This window comes from Melanerpes formicivorus, unplaced genomic scaffold, assembly GCF_026170545.1.
Source record: "Melanerpes formicivorus ecotype bairdi unplaced genomic scaffold, bMelFor1.0.p_v2 SCAF_60, whole genome shotgun sequence".
In the NCBI taxonomy this organism is placed as follows: domain Eukaryota; kingdom Metazoa; phylum Chordata; class Aves; order Piciformes; family Picidae; genus Melanerpes; species Melanerpes formicivorus.
In genome coordinates this window covers 3150053-3166611 of record NW_027142412.1, presented here as the reverse complement: position 1 = coordinate 3166611, position 16559 = coordinate 3150053, and the positions used below count along the sequence as shown (strand labels likewise).

Genomic DNA, 16559 nt, shown 5'->3' with positions numbered 1-16559 from the left:
AGGTCTCCCTGGAGCCTTCTCTTCTCCAGGCTGAACAGCCCCAGCACACTCAGCCTTTCCACACAGGGGAGATGACAAAGCTAAGAAAGCCATAAGTTGAGAAGGTTGAATCATTAGCAGAGGCCATGACATTTCATCCCTCACATTCAGAACCAGAGCCTGTGCTTGATTCCAGCCTGAGCTGGGACCTCAGGCACGTGGTGTTTGTGCACACTTATCTTCCCAAGCCACACTTCCTCCTGATGGAAAGATACCCAGAGAGGAGGGGGCCCAGAGAGGAGGGGAGCAGCAGCTCTCTCAGTGCATCTGCTCTCAGCTCCTCACCTGTCTAACCTCTGGTTCTCAGCATGTTTCCCAGCTTATGGGATGCACCACTCTCCTCCATCCACAAGATTTCAGGAACATGCCTCCTGCTCCAGCAGCTTGGAATGGTGGCTGGCTCAGCAACAGCCTTCTCTCATCCCCCCCTGCTCCCCAGCTCACCCCTCATGACAGGCACAGCCTGGGGGAGCTCTGCAGCACAGCATGACAGGAGGAAGAGTCATGGTTCAAGCACACCCCAAACACTGTGAGGTGTCCTGGGACACCAGGCCAGGCCAGCTGGGGGCTGCAGGCCCTGAACAGTTTGGAGTCAGCCAGGGCAGTGTCCTGAGCCGGCTCCAGCTGTAGCCCAGCCCAGCAGCCTCACAGTTGGTGCAAAGGGGGAAGCTTGCTGAGCTGGATCCTGCTGTTTGGGCTCCTGCTCAGACTGCTCTTGACCCTGCTCCTCCTGCTCCCCAGGGAGCCTTCCCACTCAGCCCTCCCTCCCTCCCTCGGCTGGGATGAGAACTTTGTGTGCTCCATATGGACATGGGGAGTTTGCTTGTTTCATTGCATCCATTCTCATTTCACCCCCTGGGTGTCCTCTCCTTCTGCTGTCCCCTTCCCTGCTGGGGGGCACTGGGTGTTAGAGCAGCTGCTGTGGTTCAGCCCTGGGTATGGGATAAAGTCTTACCCAAATCTCCTTCTCCCTCCCTAAAACAATGATGAGCACAAGGAGAAACTTCTTTGCTGAGAGGCTGCTGGAGCTCTGGAGCTGGAGCTCTGGTGCTGGAGCTGGAGCTCTGGAGCAGGCTGCCCAGAGAGCCTGTGGAGTCTGCTCTGGAGCAAGGGCACCCACAGCAGCCTGCCCAGCAGCACAGTGCCCGGGGGGGTTGGAAGCTCTCCACAGCAGGAGACTCCACAACCTCCCTGGGCAGCCTGCTCCAGGCCTCCAGCAGCCTCACACCAAAGCAGTTTCTCCTCATGCTGAGGTGGAACCTCCTGGCTTCCAGCTTAGCCCTGGTGTTGCCTGTCCTGTCAGTGGGCACCACCAAAGCCTGGCCCCTTCACCCTGGCACCCACTCCTCAGATGTTTGTAGACATTGGTAAGATCTCCTCTCAGCCTTCTCCTTTCCAGACTGAACAGTCCCAGGTCTCTCTACAGCAGAGATGTTCAAGTCCCTTCATCATCCTCACAGCCTCCCCTGGACTCTGCAGCAGATCCCTCTCCCTCTGAACTGGGGGGCCCAAAACTCCAGACAGCATTGCAGGTGTGGTCTCAGCAGGGCAGAGCAGAGGGGCAGGAGATCCTACTGGCCCTGCTGGCCACACTTTGCTTGCTGCACCCCAGGGCACAGGGGCTGAGAATGACAGGTTCAAGAAGGTGAGCTGGCTTCAGCTGAAGAGGTTTCTGCTCCAAACTGCAAACACTTCTTCCCCTTTTGCAGGTGGGAGGAAATTGCTCTGTGACAAGCATAAACACTTGGCTTCCCACGTTTCAGTCCCTGACAGCAAGGTTTCCCTCTCTCCTGGCTCTGCATGGAGGACCCAACAGCTCCCAGGATTTCCTGGGGGAGCTGCACCTTACTCAGCAACAGGACAAAGAGTCAGGTCTGGAGATGTTGTCCAAGCAAGAACCAAAGGCTTCATTTCTTAGACCAAGAGTGCAAATTCCAACTGAATAAAGGAGTGACTTTGTCTAACCTCTCAGAAACACTTCCATTAAGAGAGTAATCAACAGGAACCACAGAAGCCACTGCCAGCTGGGAGCTTGTCTTACCCCAACCATCCTGAGGGCTTACCAAAGAATGAGAGTAAGAGACTCTGCTTTGCCCCAGAAAGGTTCAAACACTGCTCTGCTGATACCTCACACTGGCAACTACAGAGACAGCACTTTATAACATGAGCTGGAGAAGCCCCACTCAAACAGCTAACAGCTTACACCAGAATCCCAACTGCTGTGGCAGTCTGTCTTAGTTAAAGAGGTAAGGCAAGAAAAAAGCAGCAGAAAGGTGCCTGGGCCCCTCTGCCCTGCTCAGAGCCCACCTGGAGCACTGCAGCCAGAGCTGGGGCACAGGGAGGATGTGGAACTCTTGGAGAGGGTCACCAAGATGATCTGAGGGCTGGAGAACCTCCCCTGTGGGGACAGGATGAAAGAGTTTGGGCTGTTGAGCCTGGAGAAGGCTCCAGGGAGACCTCAGAGCAGGCTTCCAATACCTAAGGGGCTACAGGAGAGCTGGGGAGTGAAAGGATGAGAGGCAATGGATTGGAGCTTGAGGAGGGCAGATTGAGACTGGAGATTGGGGGAGAAGTTCTTTCAGTGAGGGTGGAGAGACACTGGGACAGGCTGCCCAGGGATGCCTGCTCCCTGGAGGTGTTCAAGGCCAAGCTGATTGGGGCCTTGAGCAACCTGGGCTAGTGGAAGGTGTCCCCTAGCCCCCTCACACCCTACATTACCTGACATGCTCAGACCCCTCAGCATCTTTGGAGCACCCCTGGGCTCTCTCCAGCTGCTCCCTGCCTCTCCTGACCTGGGCAAGCAGAACTGGATGCAGTACACACAGCTGACTGTCTCCAAGCTCCTGTCACCAATGTGGCTGTCAAGAATATACCTGGGGAAGGTTTCTGACTCACTTCATTCCCACTCAGTGCCCTCAGCTCCTGTTCACAGCCTTCCTCAGCCCGGGAGTGACTGCTGGGACACAGAGTGCTGCACTAAAATACCCAAACCCCACAATTAGAGTGTGAGGCTAACCCAAGCCCCTCCTGAAGCACGCAAGCAGCCAGAGTGCTTCCCCACTGCTCCCTCCCCCAGGGCAGCTCCTCACAGCCACTTGGCAGCTGTCCCAGGAGCATGCTGCATGGGTACCACCTGCAAAGCCCAGCTCCACAAACAGAGAATCCTGCTGCTAGCAATAGTTCAGGGGTGCTTTGATGTGCCTGGTGACTTTCAGAGGCTTGTGCATTTCAAAAGAAACAACAACCTCTCTCTTTGGCCTTTATTGTGTCCTTTAAGGCTGATGGTGACGGGGCAGCAGCAGCAGCTCCCTTCTGCACACACCGCAGGAGATGTGAGCCTAGGGCTGGCACAGCAGAAAGAAACTGTTTTAGAAGTACAACCTGAGAGGCAGTAAGCAGAAGACAGCCAAGGCTCCAGGTGGCAGACACACTTCAAGGGGATGATCCCAAACCTCACGAGGTTCAGCCAGGGCAAGGGCAGGGTCCTGCAGCAGTGCAGGTGAGCAATGGCCTGCTGGGGAGCAGCTCCGTGGAGAAGCACCTGGAGAACTCCTGGACAGCAAGCTGCCCTGAGCCAGCAAGGTACCCTGGTGACCAACAAGGTCATTGGTCTCCCAGGGTGCACTCAGAGTGTGGGCAGCAGGTCAAGAGAGGTTCTCCTGCCCCTCTGCTCTGCCCTAGCGAGGCCACAACTGGAGTCCAGGGCCCACTTCTGGGCTCCCCAGTTAAAGGGCACAAGGAACTGCTGGAGAGAGCCCAGTGGAGGCTACCAAGATGCTGAGGGGCCTGGAGCCTCTCTGTGAGGAGGAAAGGTTGAGAGCCCTGGGGAAGAGCAGCCCCAGAGGGGAGCTGAGCAATGCTCAGCAAGAGCTAAACAGCACAGGACAAAAGGCTGGGGTCAGGCTCTTGCCAGTGGTGCCCAGTGACAGGGCAAGGGGCAGCAGGCACACACTGGAAGCCAGGAGGTTCCACCTGAAGAGGATTGTTTGGTGTGAGGGTGCTGGAGGCCTGGAGCAGGCTGCCCAGAGAGGTTGTAGAGTCTCCTTCTCTGCAGAGATTCCAAAGGCACCTGGCCCTTGTGACCCTGGCAAGCTGCTGTGGGTGACCCTGCTTGAGCAGGGGGATTGGACTGGATGCTCTGAGGGGTCTCTCCCAGTCCCCACCATCCTGTGAGTCTCACAGGTCTCTCCATTCAGCTCTCATTTATGACTCCTGAGGCCTCAGGCTGCTCTGCTGGGCCAGCAAACTCCCTGTGACTGAGCACAGCTGTTGCAGCCTCAGCTACTCAGGAACTGCCTGAGAAATGATTTGCTGGAAGCAGCTTTTGGTTGCCTGCACCAGAGGTCAGCTCTGTTTGATCTTACAATACCTCCCAACCCAGGAGGCAAACACCCTTCCCCACAGCTCCAGAGGCTGATCATGAAGCACACACAGCAGGAGGGACCCAGTTTTACTCTGAGGTCCCAGCTCCAGTTCAGAGCCTTGGCTGCCCAAAGTCACCTCTCAGGAGGACACTCAGCAAGCTTGTGCAACAACAGCAAAAGCTCAAGGCAGCCTACACCACTCCAGAAGGACTCTTCAGAGGCAGCTGTCTGGCCCCCTTCTTGCTTTTAGAAAGGCAAGATACACTTCAGTCAGCCCAAGGTACAGCTAGGTGGTGTGGTTTAGGTCCCAGAGAAAAAAACCCTTCAGAACATCAGCCACAAAGCTTTTTCTTGAGCCTTGGTGAAGGAGGTTTGCAAAGAAGCCACAGAGCTTTGTAGAGAAGTTTAAAAACAGGAGGAAAATGTTCCAGGGCAAGCAATTAATAATTCCTGCCAGGGCTCAGCACAGCCTTCACCACCCACTGCAAGGCTGCTGGGCCCAGATAAGCACCCCCAGTGTTATCACTTCCTCAGGCAAGAGCTCCTGAAGAAAAACACAACTGGTGCCTGCAAGAAGAAACCTTCCCAGGAACACCAACTGCTGGGGAGGGAAGCAATCCCCACAGCTGATGCAGAGTTCTTGCATTCAGCTCAGCACATCACTGCCCTGAGGAGGATGAGGCAGCTCCCTCCCTCTGTGCTCCACCAGATCCTTGCCTTGGCTCTTCTGTTTGAGGCAGACAGCAGACCTGGCACCACCAGGAAAGCAAAGGGCAGAGGCATTGAGCAGTTAGGGCTGGAAGGGTTAGCAGTCCAAGCCCCCTGCAGTCAGTCAGCAGGGACATTTGTCTCAAGAAGAGGCCAGTTTCTTTCCCATGGTGTCCTGGGACAGGACAAGGGGCAATGGACACAAACTGGAACACAAAGTTCCACCCCAACAGAAGGGAAAAGTTCTTTGGAGTGAGAATGCTGAAGCCTGGAGCAGGCTCCCCAGAGAGGTTGGGGAGCCTCCTGCCCTGCAGGATTTCAAGACCTGTGCATTCCTGGGGGACCTGCACTGGATGCTGCTGCTTTGGGGGGTTTGGACTGGATGACCTCTGGAGGTCCCTTCCAATCAGCTACCATTCTGTGATCCACCACTGTAACAGGCTGCTCAGAGGCCCAAACCACCTCACCCGGAGTGGTTCTAGGCAAGGGGCATCTCCCACCTCTCTGGGCAGCCTGGCACAGGCTCTCCCCACCCTCAGTGGCAAACATTTCTTCCTTTTCTCCACTCTCAATCTCCCTCTTTCAGTTTCAAACCATCACCTCTTGGCCTGGCACAGCAGGCCCTGCTCAAAAGCCTGTCCCCAGCTTTCTGATCAGCCCTCTCAGCACTGCAAGGCCACCAGCAGGTCTCCCTGGAGCCTTTTCTTCTCCAGGCTGAACAAGCCCAGCTCTCCCAGCCTGGCCTGACAGGAGGACAGAAAAGAGAAGCCAACTCTTTCAGTAAGCCCTGCAAATGGAAGGTGGTCAGCAAAGGGACTGCCTTTGCATCACCTTTGGTACTAGGCTGTCACATTCCTGCAGCTGGTTTGCTTTCCATTCTCTTTTCATTTAAGCAAGGATGCTGAAGGACAGCTTCACACTCCCCAAGTTTACACACACAAGGCAGACCTCCTGCTAGAGGGCTCCAGGGCTCAAGGTGTGCTGTGAAGAGAACACAAACTCAGCTTTTGCCTTCTTCTTAAGGCTCTCTGTGAACTGCTTTACAAATTTGGGCACCAGGGGAATGCTTTGCCTTGCTCCTAGTTCTTGTCTCCACTGTTTTCTCCTGAGAGGTGCTCTGCAGATGCAGAGCAGTGGGATGATGTATCAATCATGGTTTAATATATATCAATCATGGCTTAAGATTGAAACACAAGTAGTAACAGAATGGGGAGGGGGGGAAAATCAGAGTCATTGTTTCCAGGTTGTAGAACTCTCATCCCTGGATATTCCCAACCTGAGCAGCCCCTGAGCAACCCATCCCAGCATCCCAGTTGGCCCTGCTCTGAGTAGTGCTGAACTGCAGGACCTCCAACTCCCAGACTGAGGCTGTGACAATGTTTGTCCTGGCATTTAGATCAAATATTGGTACACAGCTAGGAAGGCAAGCTGGAGAAGCTTTAGCAGGCATCTTTAAGCAAGAGTTTGGAAAGGTGTTGCTTCAGTCTCTCAGCTGAGAGGCTGTATCTAGCAGGAACAGAGGAGCTGGAGTTGATAAACATAAAGCAAAGTGACAGAAGAGAGCAGGTCCCAAGTTTTGGCCTGCCCCAGCCAAAGCTATGTTCATAAAGAGGGAGACAAACCACCCCACCACCTCTGCTGCTAAGAGACTCTTTTGAGGAGGTATTTTGCCTTCCCTCTGCTGAAATACAGCATTTCTGCATGGGTTGTGCCACCCCCTGTCACAACCTTCATCTTATGCAAGTGCAGCTTTGGCTTGGGAGTTCTCCCTTTCTGTTTACACTGCTAGCTTTGCAGTCTCACTGCTGCCATGGAACCCAGCTCTCAACCTCCTCTTGCACCACATCATCCCCACACTCTTGCCATTTCATCACCTCTTTAGCCACTTTCTGCTCAGCTCCAGCTTGCCTATTGGCTGTGGATTGTTCTCTTGCCCTTTTGTTGTTCCTAGTGCATCTTGGCTTGTTTTCCCCCCAGACTACTTTTCTCCTATTCTTAGCATGCTAAGAAACAGGAACAGAGTGCTACTATCAGCTACCTACCACTTGAGGTGACGTGGTTAGCTTGTGGCTGAGCTAAAAACCACAGAGGAGATGAGAGCACAGGGCCTGCTGCCCAGAACACAGCCACTGCTGAGGCCGAGTGCTGCAAGGTTACTGCTGAGAATAAAGTTTTAAAGCATGCACACACAGAAGGATTGCTGATCTGCAGAGAGGCACTTTCTGGTTCTACTGCCCTGTGTCTTCTCCTTCAGACTCCTCTCTTGTGACATCATCTTTGCTGCTCTCTGCATCTCCTGAGAGGAGGGCTGAGTGAGAGCAGGACAGCCTCTTCACCCCCCTGGCAAGCAACAGAAGGAATGGCTCCAAGCTGCACCAGAGGAGGCTCAGCCTGGATCTCAGGAAATTGTTCTTCACTGGAAGGGGTCTCAAACCTTGGAAGAGGCTGCCTAGGGCAGTGCTGGAGTCACCATCCCTGGAGAGGTTTGAGCAGTGTGAACCCAGCGCTAGGGACACGCTCACAGGCTCAACTGTGGAGAGAGCTGCAAGGATGGGAGCTGAATCCAGCAGTCATACAAGGAGACAGAGCACTGCTCAGGGCTTGATCTGGTGCAGACTCAGGAGTCTTGTGTAGGTTCTAAGCTAGAAAGGTGAGCAGATGTGCTGGGGAGAGGGTATTATGTCAAAAGGTAACCAAGAGCCCTGAAATGCAGGCCACCATCAGATTGAAAAAGCAAGTGAGCAAGGCTGAGATCAGGCAGCAAAAGTTTCCACCTGAAAGGGCAGAACTTGGTCTGGCACCAAGCTTTGAGAAGCTCTTCAGCAAAGCCCCACTCAGAGCTTTTGTCACAAGACAGCTGGATTGAAACACCAAGTCCCTGCCAGGAGTAAATGTCCATTTCTCAAGGCATTTCTTAGGTTCCATGATGAGGTCTCCAGAGGAAGGGCAGCTGCAGAACTGGAGCAGGCAGGACACAAAGGGCTGGTGTGCTCTCAAGGTCTGTCAGGAGACATCACTCTCTTACTGCACACCTTGCAATCATGGCCTCCACTTTTAACCCAGTAATTCCTCAATTGCCTGGAGAAAGCCTGCCCTGGCCAGGAGGCCATGGGTGAGCTGCACATCCCCCTGCACTGCTCCACCTAGGGACAGGAGGCCTTGCAGAGGCTCAGTGCCAGTGACTGGCACTCAACTGCTTGCTACAAGCCCAGGTTAATCCCATTAAATGGTCCAACACTAGCACTTGGCAAAGCCATGGCACAGACCAAAGATGCCTTTTGCCTACTGTGACACTTCAGGTGGGTTTGCTTTAAACTAGACTGTGGCAGCACCTCCTGAGACATGGGGAACCATGGAAAGCCACTGCTCCCATACTCCTACCACAATGCTCCCTTCATCTCACACCAGCTCTGCTTGGGATGCAATCCAGCTTCCAGCTGCAAGACAGCACTAATCCAGAAAGAAGTCACCCTGGGGAGCTCCCAGACAAGCTTCCAGAGCAGATGCTGATGAAGAGCAGAGCCTGAGAGCAACTGCATGGTGTTTAGAACTTGAAGAATTTGAGGTACCTTAAGAATCACTTCACCAGCTGCAGAAGTGGCATCTTCCTTACAGCACTAGTCAGTTATTTGCTCATCTCAAACTGCTTAACAGGATTAAGCAGGCCAAGTCAAACTGGCAGAGTTCAGTTCAAATTCACATCCCCTCCAGAAGTCCTCACATGCATTAGAGCTGTTGGGCACACAACTGTATCCTGTCCCAAAAGGAACAGCTGAGGTTGTCTCCAGGTGTAGCACACAGACAGGAACTCAGGGCTGAAGAGCTGATGTCTTCCAACCAACCATGGCAGGAGAGAAGTAGTTTGACCACAGCATCAGTACTGGTGTTTATGTACAGCAGAAAAAGGGTTAATTCATGGCAAGAACAGCCTTGAGTTCAAGCATTTCTGTGTTAGCACAAGCAAAACAATCCTGGGAACAACTGAAGCAAGTGATCCTGTGGAAAGAGGTCTGACCTCAGCAGCCAATGTAGTTGAGGAGCATCCCTGCCTATGGCAGAGAGGTTGGAGTAGATGATCTCTGAGGTTCCTTGCAACCTAAGCCATTCTAGGATTCAACAACCCAGAGAGCCTTACTCAGGCACCAGAGATCCCCTTTGAGGAGCTGACCACCTGCACTTCCCATTTCAGGAGCTAAGCAAGGATTGGGCTACCTTGTCCAGGATCACCAACAGCTGTGCTGGAGAAAGCAGGCCAAAAGCACCTGGTTGGGCAGCCATGAGACTGACAGCTCTCACTGCTCAGCCAGCCACCTCATGTGTACATGCTGCAAGGCAAAGAAGAGATAAAGCCATGTGCTTCTGGATGATAAGCAGAGCAGCAAGCAGTGGGTAAGGAAACACCAGCAGCTGCAGTGAGTAAGAGGAATTCTCTGCCAGCTCCCATGTAGACAGGAAGTTCCAGTCCAAAGCCAGACACATGATTTACCAGAACAGGTTACTGCCTTCCTCCCAGTTGAGCAGCTAACCTCTAGCAGCCCAGAACAAACAGGTTATTCCATCAACCCACTCCCAGCTTCAGCCTCCCCAGACTTTCAGCAGCCTGCTGTTACCAGGGGTGTTTTCTACAGAGAGCAGACTCAGAGGAGCCTTGTCCTTCAGCCCAGCACTGCGGTGAAGAGCATGGGCTCCCTACCTGTGCTAAGGCACACAGAACTGGGATGCCTTTCCCAGCTAGGGAGGCTTCCTGTATCTAGATCACAAGGGACAAACTGGTTTGGGTCATCTACCAGCACACTGCCTCCAGGAAACTTGCTACCTCATGTCCTTTCTTTGGTCAGCTGATTCAACCCATTAAAGCTAGGAGACAAGGCAGGAAGAGCCTTTTCTCCTGCAGGTAAATCACTTCAGACTCTTCCAAATATTAAGACAGCTGTTTATTCCCAACTTTTTCCATGCATGGAAAGTCAGAGCTCCTTTCAGAAGCAGGAAATGTAGCTGGTAAAATACTGCTTTCCATTTATAAGTCACACTTAAACAAGCCCTGGGGCTCCACAACAAAAAGGCAACCAAGGAGCGTTAGAAAGGGTCCTACAAGCACATGCAGAGCAAAGACCCTGAGCCACCTGCATGTGGATCTAGAGAGGAGCCCTGCACAGCTGAGACTGCATCTTGGGTCTGATCCAGCACCAAGGGTTTAAGCAGCACTTTGCATGGCCCTTCTCTGATGTGGCAGGCAGGAGGCACAGCAAGGTCTGACATCTCTCAAGGTCACCTAAAGGAACATCAATGTCTTCATGTGTTTCCATTTCTGTAACCAGCTTGGAAGATCAATGGCACACATTGGCCCTTATCAGTGTCTTTACCTGAGGGGTGGGAGTCAAGATGAAGATGCCAAGCTCTTCCTGGTGGTGCCCAGTGACAGGACAAGGACCAAGAGGGATAAGTTGGAACCCAGGAAGTTCCACCTCAACAGGAGGAGAAACTTCCTTGGTGTAAGGCTGCTGGAGCCCTGGAGCTGGCTCTGGAGTCTCCTCCTCAGAGACTTTCAAACTCAGTTGGATGTGTTCCTGTGTGACCTGCCTTGAGTGATCCTGCTTTGGCAGGGGAGCTGGACTTGATGATCTCTTCCAGTCCTTTTCAACCCCCAACAGTCTGTGATTGTGTGATTGTACCTAGTATGCACACAGAAGTCTTCAGCAGATCAGTGTACTGTGACATTGCAAAGCTCAGCCCTCTGCAGACAGCAGTGGTGGGTTGGAACCAGCTGGTTCTGTTAGCTACATGTTAAGCTTATTTATTTGTATGCCCAGGAGCCCTCCAGCTACTCAGGCAGCACACTCTTGTCCAAATCTTGGCCACAAAGGCAAGAACAATGACAATTTCTGAACTCAAGTCTCCAGACTACCCAAGGGAGGCAAGTTGAGGCATGACAGCTCTCTACAGTCTTTATGTAACAGCACTGAAGCTCACAGGCTCGTCAGCTTGTGCTGAGGCTGCAGACTTTCAGAGCCAGGAAACAAGTCTCTTGGATTAACAGAAAACATTTACTCTAAACCAGTAAACAGTATAAAGCCAAAATTCAATATACTTAGGCCTTTCAGAGAGGCACCAGAGGAGGTTTTCAGGCTACAGCTCTGCTAGTGAGTTGTGGAGAGCCAAAAGGTTTCCCCTCAGCCTCCACTTCTCCAGGTGGAACCACCCCGCTTCCCTCAGCTGCTGCTCCCAGGGCTTGTGCTGCAGACCCCTCAGCAGCTTCATTACCCTTCCTTGAACATCACAGCGCTAAATTTCAAGTCTGCTCCACTGAGGGCAAGCCTTTCTTTCAACAGGTTACAAGGTTGGTGTAGCACAAAGCTGTCTTCAGTGGCAAATCCACAAGCAAAGGCTCAGCGCTGGGATAACAAAGCATTTGTAATGCAGAGACTCAGCAGCTAGCTGGAGGACCAAGCTCAGTATTCAGGCCTTGTACTTCTGAAAGGGCTTGGACAGCTGGATTCCAGTGCCAAAAGGCAGCCCAGCTCCTTTCCTGGAAGGACAATGACATCCTGATGCACCAAAGCTCACTTGGCAAGCTTTAATTAGTCTGGCAGCCAAGCAGAAGGCTTCAAGGCAGGCATGTTTTAGTGGAAGTCTCACACCTGTCACCAGCACAGCAACACAGCTCTGCACCAGTTTCAGGCCCAGCTGACAGAACTGTCCTGAAAAGTCTTCCCTGATGGTAGAGGCTTCCAGAAAGCCAAGAACCAGCACTTGCAGCTCCCCTTCTATGTTCAGTCTGGCCAATTTCGATGTGCCAGAAGGCCAACTGTAACCTGGGCTGCGTCAAAGGCAGTGCAACTAGCAGGGCCAGAGAGGTGATTCTGCCCCTCTGCTCTGGTGAGGCCACACCTGGAGCACTGCATCCACTTCTGGTGCCCCCCAGCACAAGGACAAACTGCTGGAGAGAGTCCAGAGAAGGAAACAAAGACAATCAGAGGGCTGGAAAGTCTCCCCTGTGAGCACAGGCTGAGAGAATTGGGGCTGTTCAGCCTGGAGAAGGCTCTAGGGAGACCTTGAACATTCTCCCAGTACCTGAAGGGGGCTAAAAGAAAGCTGGAGAGAGACTTTTTACAAGGGCTTGTGGTGATAGGGAGAGAGGGAATGGACTCAAGCTGGAGGGGAGATCTAGACTGGAGATTAGGAAGTAAGGGTGGTGGTGAGACACTGGAACTGCTTGCCCAGGGAGGCTGTGGATGAGCCCTCCCTGGAGGCGTTCAAGGTCAGGTTGGATGAGGCCTTGAGCAACCTGGGCTGGTGGAAGGTTTCCCCACCCATGGCAGGGGGGCTGGAATTAGATGACCTTGAAGGTCCCTCCCAGTCCAAACTGTTCTGTGAATCTGGGAACAGAAAGCTTGACATAAGCTGCAGATGTTATTCCTTTCAGCTGCCATTACCATGAGTGCTGAAAGCCAGGATCTTCCAAGAGGGAGCAAGAAGCAAAGGCCTGCTGGGGAACTTTCCTGCCTGCCATACTGAGGATGTCAGAGCACTGCTGTGTCAATGCTGCTGGGAGGGCAGACACCCTTGAGAGGGCAGGGATGCTTTGTGAGGGGGCTCTGCACTGGGCTGTTACACAGTTACACAACAAAGCAAAGAAGGGAGGCAAAGCTGGCAGCCTGAGCCCCAGGGATCAATGACACAGCAGATACCTGCAGGGATCACACATGCTGGGGAAGGCCACCTGTGGTTGGAGCTCAGTGTCTGTACATGAAAGCACCCAGTGAAGCACTACCCAGTGGAAGCACTGTGAGCATCTCTGGAGCTGCAGTTCAGCTTTCCTGGGAATACAGATAGCACAGGATGTCAGGGCTTGGAGGGGACCTCTGGAGAGCAAACCCAAGCCCCTGCCAGAGCAGGGCCACAGCCTAACACAGGAACACATCCACACAGGTCTTGATAATCTCCAGAGAAGACCTCTGGGGAGCCTGTTCCAGTGCTCTGTGACCCCTTCAGTAAAGGCATTCTGGGATAGATGATCTCTAATTCCATTCTCCAGCCTTTCCTCCCCATAAATCCCCACCCTCAGTGACCTAGGTGACCAACACTGCCTAAACTTCTCATCCTGTTCATGTTTATTACAACCTTGCAGCCAGTGGAGCTCTCATCAAGTGACCTCAATGATCTTTGGGGTCTTTTCCAACCTTAGTGATACTGTGATAGCTTTTCTGCACTGCTCATTCTCTATCTTCTGCTACAGACCCATGGTGTTTAGCACACTGCCCTGCAGAGGTAAGTGCCAGTAATGTGAGGCTGAAAAGCTTCCCATAGTAAGAGTTCAAGGGCTCAGAAGCCTCTTGTATTTGAGACCCAGAAGAGAGCCCAAAGCCATGTTTCAAACACTCCTGATTTTCACAGCATTCTGCTCTCTATATGGAGAACACAACTCCTCCAGCCAGGGCTCTGAGCTGCAGAGGCAAGTGCTCAGGCTTGAAGTTGGGCACTTCAAAACCCACAGCTCTACACAGAGCTGTAGAACCTTCCAGCAAGTTACCAGCCAGCACCACAGCAGGGCAGGGACACAGCTAGCTCTGCAGGATGGCAGCCACTTGACTCACCAGCCCAGCACCAGAGCTTCTTCCCAGCTGAGGTCACTCCTCCCTCACCCAGTGCTGCCACAGATACAAGGTCATGTAAGATCTCAGTGAGCCATCTGCATTTCCTCACGTGTCCAAAGCTATTGCAGCCTCTGCTCAAAGTGATCTCAGCCACTACCTGTGGGGACGAACTGCTGACACCACTGCACTCACAGCAGAGATCAGACAGCTTGTCAGGCATTTGCATATCTAATCATCATGCCTCCCAAACAGCTTCAGCTGATTGTATTTGCTTATTAGCTCAACTGCACAGCACAGACAAACCTCTTCTGCAGGGAGATGAGCTCCCTGGCAAGCCCTCAGAACAGCCCAGCAGCACTCACACTTGGTACAACAGACCATGAGCCACCTGAGCAACGTGGCAAGAACTCAGATTAAAGCCCAAACAAGTCAATGCCCCCAGTTCCCAGAGCCCTGGTCAGCCCTGAGGCCATGGGTAGAGCACAGCCAGTGGAAATCCCTTAGCACCCCTTGGAAGTTTTCTTGCAGAGCAGCACATCACAGAGCTGACAAAACAGCAGCCAGGAGGGTGTTCAACTCTTACACATGTTCAAGCTGCATTAATGCTAAATCTAGAAAGCCAGTAGGGTTCAGCAGGCTCCTGCACCAAAACTTACACAAGTCAGGAGCAGCTGCCCTTCAGGATGCTTCTCCCTCCACAGGCTTTTGTTGCAGGGGGCAGCTCATTCTTTGGGCTCCCCCACTGCCCTGAAGCACTGCAGAGCTGGGCTGAACGTTGCCCTTCCAGCCAGCCAGGGCAGCCTGCACAGCAAGGCAGAGCTTCAGTTGCCTTTGGGCAGTGGTTGTTTCTCCAGCAACTTGAGAAAAAGGCCAGCAAGCCAAGAGAGTGATTCTGCCCCTTCTACTCTGCTCTCACCCCACCTGCAGCCAGGTCTGGTGTCCCCAGAGTAAAGGAACATGAAACTGCTGGAGCAAGTCCAGAGGAGGCCACAAAGAGGAGGCTGCTATGAGGATAGGCTGAGGCAGCTGGGGTTGTTCAGCCTGGAAAAGAAAAGAGCCCAGGGGGACCTTAGAGCTGCCTTCCTGTACCTGAAGAGAGCCTGCAGGAAGGCTGCAGAGGGACTGCTCCTAAGGGTGTCTAGAAACAGGCCAAAGGGGAAGGGTTTGAAGCTGAGGCAGAGCAGGGTTAGACTGGAGCTGAGGAAGAAGTTCTTCAGTACAAGGCTGGTGAGACTCTGGAATAGGTTGCCCAGAGAGGTTGTGGGTGTCCCCTCTCTCTGGAGGTGTTCAAGGCCAGGTTGGATGAGGCCTTGGGCAACCAAGTGCAGTTAAGAAGTGTCCCTGCCCATGGCAGGGAGGTTGGAGCAGATGCTCTGAGGTCCCTTCCAACCTAGGCCATTCTACTATCCTGTGAGGTCAGGGTGTGGAACACACCAGATGCCACCTGCCTCAGCGAGGCATCACTGCTGTGCTCTGTCTGCACCACAGCTTTAACTCTTGCTTATCTTAGCAAAAGGATGTCAGAAGTCTTATGCAAGTTCACCTCTAGCACACTTGTTATCCTCTTAGGAGCCACTGAATGAAGTGTGAGTTAATGAATAACACAGTAGGAATTATTTCATTATCCCCATGGTGAAAGAGAGCCATCTAATTCCACACTGTGATGTCAGACTTGAGAAGCAGCCAGGGATACTCACTCAGGCTTCCACTGCTCAATCAAGTGCTACAGCAGCAGTGCTCCCAGTGAAAGGCAGCAGACTGCCCTAGCAGGAAGCAAAGCCACTGAGGGCAGCCCTAGGGAGAGCTACAGCAGCAGCAAGGAACTGAAGCCTGTTAGCTTCCACAGAGGGGGGGACAGGAGGGGAGGGATTCAGTACAGACCTTACAGAGGGCAGAAGTGACAGCCTCATGTAAGACTGGACACCTGAACAATTCTGACTTGCTGTAACACTGCTCTAGGTTTAGTCACACACATGCCCCACCAAGTCAGAGCTGCCTTACAGCTCTTTCAGAGCTTTTCAGGAAGGTCAAAAGAGTCTCTCCCTATACTATTTCTACAGCAGGTTAACCAAGTCCTCATGCCAAGGAAACTGCCAGAGTCCTCTGCAGCCAAGGGATTCATCTTTACTGGAAGCATCCAGGTCTCTTCTCCCAGGAAGCCAGTGAGAAGAGCAGTGGAAATGGTCTTAGGTTGTGCCAGGAGAGATTTAGTTTGGATATCAAGCAAAACTCCTTTGCATCAAGAGTGGTCAGGCATGGGAACAGGCTGTCCAGGGAGGTGCTGTCACCACCCCTGGAGGTGCTCAAGAAGTGTGGAAATGTGCTTCAGGATAGTTTAGTGGTCATGGTAGTTGGGTTACAGCTGGACACCACTATCCTAAAGGTCTTTTCCAGCATTAATGACTCCATGGCTTTATAATCCTTAATGCCATGTCCACACCAGCTGTACACAGACTACCCCAGAGGCCTTAGGAAAGCTTCTTCTCAACTAACAGATTGTGTGCCTGACCCCATGGCTTATAAAGACTCCCATCCTATCACCCACAGAGTAGTTCTTATCTATTTCAGACACCCAGGAGAGAGAAATGCTTGATGCAAGTGTGTGGTTCAGGGGAGGAGAGGACAGGAACATCCCAATGCCCTTCAATGCTTAACCTTTCCAGCTTAACACGCAGCATCACCAGAAGGCAGCCGAGCCTGCCATGCCTGTGGAAGCATCAGTAATTAAGAACACAGCACATCACATTCTTTGGGGTTCAACAGCCACAAACAAGCTCCCTGCAAATACCAGAAGGCTGCTGAAGGTCTCCCCAGAGCCTTCTCTTCTCCAGGCTGAACAACCCCAGGCTTCTCA

The 16559-nt window shown here is 52.7% G+C and overlaps 1 protein-coding gene across 6 annotated transcripts in view; it reads right to left on the bottom strand.

Moving 5' to 3' along the window:
• Positions 1 to 16559, bottom strand: part of MTMR3 (myotubularin related protein 3) — a 77445-nt gene that overhangs the window by 44258 nt on the left and 16628 nt on the right. The window contains exon 1 of one of the 6 annotated variants that reach the window (XM_068161846.1): positions 8681 to 9258. The exons of the other annotated variants lie outside the window; for them this stretch is intronic. The gene's annotated coding sequence lies outside the window, so the exon portion shown is untranslated. Of the gene's footprint in view, positions 1 to 8680; positions 9259 to 16559 lie in introns of those variants that run through there. 6 annotated transcript variants of the gene reach the window in all.